Below are 6,634 nucleotides of genomic sequence, written 5' to 3' on the forward strand. Positions count from 1 at the left end.
GAAATTTAGGTGGGGTGATGAAATTAGGAAATTTGCAGGCACATGTTGGAATGAGCTAGCGCAAGACAGAGGTTACTGGCGATTGCTTTGCTGGGCGAGGCCTTGGTCCTGCAGTACACATAAAAATAGGTTGACGATGAGGATGTATACTCCGCTGTCCAATTACTCGTGGTTCGCCTTTGTCCTGAATATCTCTAGAGTGTCGAGAAAAAAATATATACAGATTTAATGTCAATGATTTTTCCCAGCTCTCCTCTCCTAGCTGTTTCCCACCCCTATTTTCCACCCCACCCGAGAGAACGGGGAGGCGACCCTGCTCAGCAGCTCTGGACTAGAGGAATGACGAGTTCTGGTCCAACAGGCTCAAGCGGCGGGGCAGCTTCGACCAATGACGTGCCGGACTAAGGACGACACAAAGTTTAGTGGAGCCTATGAGCTTCACCCTCTCTGTTGAATAAAAGTTTCCACAACCACCACCACCCACGCACCATTTGAAGCATCTTCTTCATCAGTTGCAGTCAACGTCAGATTTTTCGGACTCCCTAGACGCCCCAAGAACGTCAGAAGAAAGGAGTGCCTGTCTTTCACTACCCTTAAAGGCTCAAATTGCCACAGGCATGTCCGCAAAAGCGCTGAAGGCTTGCTTGTCAGTACACGTATTAAGCATATCGGTGATGATACTGCAACAGGAGACAGCGGGTGCATGCGTGTATAATTAAAGAATACACGCTGTGTCCCGTGACAGTTGCCCCAACACTTGTTAAAGGGCCTCTCACCTGGTCTGGCCATGTTGAGCTGACAGATAGATAGAATAAACTTTAATGTCCAACAGAAAAGGCGATCTACCCACCCCCTGACACGCAGGTCAGGGGGCGAGTGCCGCCGCCTCATATGCAGGCTGGGAGGTCTTGGGTCCCAGCAGCCTCTTCAGCCCGTTGGACGAGCCGGAGCTGGAGCTCAGAGTCCGAGCTGCGCAGCAGGGTCTCCCAGGTGTCTCTACTATCTATTTTGTGCGTTCCCCCGGGAGAGTACGGACATTCCCATATTATGTGGTCGAGGGTCCCTCTCGCCCCTCAAAAATTACATTTATCGCTCCTGGCCTCGGGGAACATGTGGTTCGCCATAACCGGGTGCGGATATGTATAAGTTTGTTGTCGTCTCCACGCGACTGCTTGTCTGTTGTTTAATTTTGGGCCTGGCGGGGATACCAGTCTACGAGACAATCTATAATGCTGCGTGATCTCCCCATATTTTAGCATGCGCTCTCCACTCCCTCGGTCATCGAGGGGCCCCGTAGCGGCTCGGCGGTAGAGATCTCGAGCCAGCTCGTGGGCCGCCTCGTTGCCGGGGACGGCTTCGTGCGCCGGAATCCAAATTATTTGAATTTTTCTATCTAGCTTTCTCTGGCCTAGGATTCTGGCCGCTAAGGGCGAGATCCTTCCCTTGATAAAATTTTGTATGGCAGTTTTGCTGTCACTGATCACAAATTTCGCGTCCGTTGCAGCGCAAGCTAATGCGATCGCAATTTCCTCGGCAACTTCTATGTCAATAAAACTTCAATAAAACTTGGTGCTGGGCTAGTTGGTGATGCATTCTTTAAAACTGATGGTAGCGCTAAAAAGGAACGGACACACGAAGAAAAGACGACACGACGACGAGGAAACTTCTATGTTGCGCCCGCGCAGAGTGACAGCGGTCACGAGAATACCCCGGCCGCTGACGGCCGTTGCCACCGTAAAACTGCTGCTACCTCCCGCCGCGTGTACATAGGCCACCTCATGTTCCGGGATATTGCCGAATCTAATTTTTAATGCTTCGGCTCGTTTATGCCTCCTGTCTTTGCTATGTTCCGGGTGCACGTTTTTTGGCAGGGGGGGGGGGGGTAATCAGACTTTTTCTAACTTCCCTATCTACTTCCACCTTTTGGGTGGGGCGTCTGTCCGGATTTATTCCAACTTTGGCCAATATGGCTCTTCCTGTCCTCGTGGTGCTAAGTCACTCAATTTGAGAGGTTCGCACCGCTTCCGCCAGTTCTGCCCATGTGTTGTGCACTCCTAGAGCCATCAGTCTCTCTGTTGATGTACACATGGGCAGTCCCAGCGCTCGTTTTACGCATTTTCTCAATAGAGAATCAATCTTTTCTCTTTCCACCACTTTCAAATCGAGATATGGCGTTGCATAGCTCACCCGGCTGAATATGTATGCCTGTATTAGCTTAATTAATTTTTTTTCCTTTAGCCCTCGGCCTTTGCTGGCCACCCGCCTAATTAGGCTCAGGGTCTGTATTGCGTGATTCTGCAGTCTCTTGACGGTCTCGCCATTGTGGCCCTGTGACTGGAGAATCAGGCCCAAGATTCTAATTTGCTCGACTATTGGTACCTCTCTACCCGCCACTTTAATTTTGATCTCCGACGGTGCCTTGCACCTTAAGTGTTTCGGATTGTATATAAACAATTCTGATTTCTGCGGCGAGCATGCTAGGCCTCTCTCGGCCGCGTAATCGACTATGATGTCGGTGGTGGCCTGGAGCAGGCTTTCGACGGCTGAATCACTTCTCCGGTTGACCCAGAGGGTAATATCATCCGCATATATACTAAATTTTTCTCCCTCGAGCTTTGCCAATTGCTCGGGGAGCCACGTTGAAGAGCAGGGGAGACAGCACCGATCCTTGGGGCGTACCCTTACTCCCTAGCTCAATTGTGGGGGATTCCAGCGTTTGGAACCTCATGCAAGCAGTTCTTCCCGTCAGGAAGTCCCTGATGTATCGATATGTCCTGGTACCTACATTAATCTTGTTCAGCCCTTCCAGGACCGCCTCATGCTTTACGTTATCAAAAGCCTTCGTGAGGTCCAGTCCCAGAATTGCTTTTGCATCTTTAGACCTTGAGTCTATTATATCATGTTTGATTTGGAGCATGACGTCCTGCGTACACATGTGATGTCGGAACCCGACCATCTCATGTGGCCACAGATCGCCCTGCTCCATAAAGGCCATCAGTCTGGTCTGGACGACGTGCTCCATCAATTTCCCCACGCATGAAGTTAAGGAAATTGGCCGTAAGTTTTCCAATTGCGGAGGCTTCCCGGGTTCTGGTATTAAAATAATGCTTGCCGTCTTCCACTGTTGTGGGAGCTCGCCTTTTTCCCAACATTCCTGCATGTACTTCGTTAGATAACTAATGGAATCATCGTCTAAGTTTCTGAGCATTTTGTTCGTTACCCTGTCAGGGCCCGGAGCCGACTTCGTTCTGAGTCTTACAATCTCTGCTGGCGCTTCCGCTTCTGTGATGGGGGCGTCCAACGCCTCGTTAGGCGCTCCACCATAGTCGGGTAGTGGAGTTCGCGATATTTCCCCCACGAACGTCTCAATTAATTTCTTCATGAAATAATCATCGTTCCCTACGAACGCGTGCCTAGCTTTTGCCTATCTTATCCCGGATTGAGTTTTCGAGCTTGCGGGTTCCAACAAGTGCCGGAGGATGTTCCACGTCTTGGAGAGGTTCATGCTCCCCTCCATTTCGTCACACTTGTTGGCCCAATTTTGTTCGCATAGTGTAAAAGTATCATCTTCGATTTCCTTATTATGCCTAGCAATCCTTCTTCTGAGGTTGCGGTTCCATTTCTGATTTTTGAGACGACGCTCCATGCTTTGCTTAGCTTCCCACATATGCAGAAGACGGCTGTCCGCTATCTCCGGGGCGTTATCCCCTTCGAGCATTTTTGTCGTCTCTCTAACGTCCGATTTGAGCGCCGTCGTCCATTCCTCGATGTTTCTGATGGGCCCCAGTTCCTGCGCTCTCCTGATATCTCTAAACTTATCCCATTCAACGACGGCCGGCGCGCGAGCCCTGCGCGTTTGAAGGCCCTCTTCCAGTATGGAAACAATTATGTAGTGGTCGCTGCCAAAATTTTAATCCGAATTATGCCATTCTAGATCTTTAATGTTTTTCGAGAATGTCAGATCTGGAGATGTATCCTTACTAACGCTGTTGCCCACCCTCGTTGGACTCTCAGGGTCCGTGTGCAGAGTGAGCCCTATGTCATGCGTATCTTCCCACAGCTGTCTGCCTTTCGGGCTTTGGTGCGGGTACCCCCATTCCTGGTGATGTGCAATAAAGTCCCCCACTATCAACAGTGGCTGGTTGCTTGAAATTTTGAGGGCCTTGCGAAGCAGAGCCCTGAACCTCACCTTCCTTTGCCTGGGTGAGCTGTATAAATTTAAAAGGAATAAACTAGGGTCCTTTTGTTTTCCGGTTAGAATTTCGACAAACACGTTCTCGATCTCTCTCGACTCTAGATCGTGTTCAATGGCCGCGATATTTCTTTTCACGAGCGTTGTGACCGAGGATTTCTCCCCCTGCCACTATGAAATGCCTGATAACCTGACAGTTTTGCGGGTCCTCCAGTTTCCTGGAGGGCAATCGCCAAAGGAGTCTCATCTAATAGCGGAAGGTACTGTTGCAGAATCGACCGCTTGCGCCGGAAGCCGCGACAGTTCCACTGCCAGATTTGATTTTCATTTGCGCGCCTGGCCATTTTGCAGTTGCGTGACGATCTGCTCCATATTCTGTTGCCACCCGTTCATGGCGACCATCTAATTCCTTAGCCTTTGGAATTCCTCGGCCTGTTTCTGAACTGCTCCGAGGACAGCTTGAATTTGGATGTTGATATGGTTCATAAATTCATTCATCTTGGCCTCTAACCTTTCCAAATTTTCGACGCTTTTCTCTATAGCCTGAATAGAGTCGGCGTCTTGAATTTTGCGTTTCGTTGGTGGCGGTAGGGACGCCTCTGTGACCATCTTATCCTCTCCTTGTGGCTGTTGACGTGCCGCTGGGGGGGTCATCTGTCTAATGGGTTGTTGCGGAGGAGGGGTTGCCTGCCTCTGTGATTTCTTTAAGTTTTGGATTTCGGACCGTTGCGAATCGACTATCCCGGTTAATTTTTCGGCCATTTTCTTTAATTTCTCAGGTTCCTCGTCCCGTTTATCCCTCTGATTATTTTTCCTGGGAGACCTTGCCCGCAAAATTCACACCCTTACGCTCCATGCTCCTACCTCGTCTCCATGGGTTGGCAGGGTCCCTTGAGCTCGAGCGCCCCCTGGACTGGCTCCTGGCACGGGAACCGGAGCGCCCTTTGGGTGGCGGCGATGGTCAGCTCGGATTTGCTTCCAGTTTTGGGAAAGAGTCCTCGTGGAACTTGAAGTCTTTGCCCCCTTTGGGTTCGCGTTGTCGACTCTGATGTCCCCCACCAGTCGTCGTTGCTTGTTCCATCTTCTCCCACTGTCGCTTCTTAACGTCGTAGGGAGTGCGGAAGAGTTCTCGGCACTTGGGACCTCCTAAGGCGTGGCCTTTGCCGCACAGCTGGCATTTCAGCTCACACCTGTGGTCACTTGACGGGTTCTCGAGGCCGCAGCCGCGGCACTTGACATTCGTCGGGTCCGGGCACACGTCAGCGCGATGCCCGAGTCGGCCACAAGCGACACACACTTCGTATTTTTTGCGGTACAGCTGGCATCTGTGCGGTGCCCCGTTGAGGTAAATCCACCTTGGCACTTCTTTCTTCTTGAAGAGAATAAAGATCGACTGTGAATCTTTGCCCAGCCAGCGGACGCCTCGAATCTCGGGGTTATCCTTGCGGTCTAGGCGGTACAGAATTTCTTCGATGGAGTATCCGAGTGGAAACCCGTGGATGACTTCCTTTCCGCAGTGCTCGGGGGTGGCCACGTAGGTGAAAGTCTCCACTTATTCACCGTCGAACATGAGGTGTTTCACGCTCGCGTACTTCAGCTTCCTCTCCGCACTCGTAGTGATGACGAGAACGGAGTGCTGCTTCATATTTGGTGTTATTATATCTTCCTTCTCTTCACGTGGGTTAATCCCCGTCGACATTTTGATGACGTCAGTCAGATATGCTGTTCCATATTTGGTAAGCTTAACTAAGTCGCCACGTGGTCGGAGAACAATTTTCTCGGCGCCGTCTGGAATGCGCGTATGCTGACGCTCGATCGACTTGGCCGCCATTTTCCTGCCTGCTTGCCTCTGCCGGGCTCGCTGTTTCGCAGTTTTCTGCCCGCTCTTCTCTGGCGGCACGTACCTTTCTCCTTCGCTAGCATACCATTGTCCTGGAACCAAAGATTCCTCGGGTGTAGTCGCTCCTTCCATAGTAGCCATGATTCACAACTTCCGCGCGACCACGAGCGGCAAACGATCCTCCGGTGGGGACGCCGCGGGCCCGGTCGGCCGCGGTAGCCTCAGCGCCTCAGCTACGTGCTGCGTTGAACACACAAAGTCCAAAAATGGAGGAAATAAGGTCCCACTTGCGGAGAAAGCGGTATCCTCGTGGTCCTCTGGAGTTGCGTCGTCGATTGAGCACAAAGCCTAGGAAAACAAGATCAAAAGACTGCCGAAAAAGGCCAAAATTCGCGCAGCCCATCGGAAGCGCGTTCTACCAAGAAGGCACTTCGTCATCTGACAAGCGCAGAGCATACAATGCGTGCTAACGATCATGTTGCAAAGAATTGCATCGCTACACACCGCGGAAAGGTCTGAAATTTCAATCCACATGCCGTTTTTCTTTTCCCTCGCGGCGATCGCGTTCCAAGCCGGACGGTGCCGTATTCGTGTCCTCAGTG

This window comes from Dermacentor albipictus, chromosome 7, assembly GCF_038994185.2.
Source record: "Dermacentor albipictus isolate Rhodes 1998 colony chromosome 7, USDA_Dalb.pri_finalv2, whole genome shotgun sequence".
In the NCBI taxonomy this organism is placed as follows: domain Eukaryota; kingdom Metazoa; phylum Arthropoda; class Arachnida; order Ixodida; family Ixodidae; genus Dermacentor; species Dermacentor albipictus.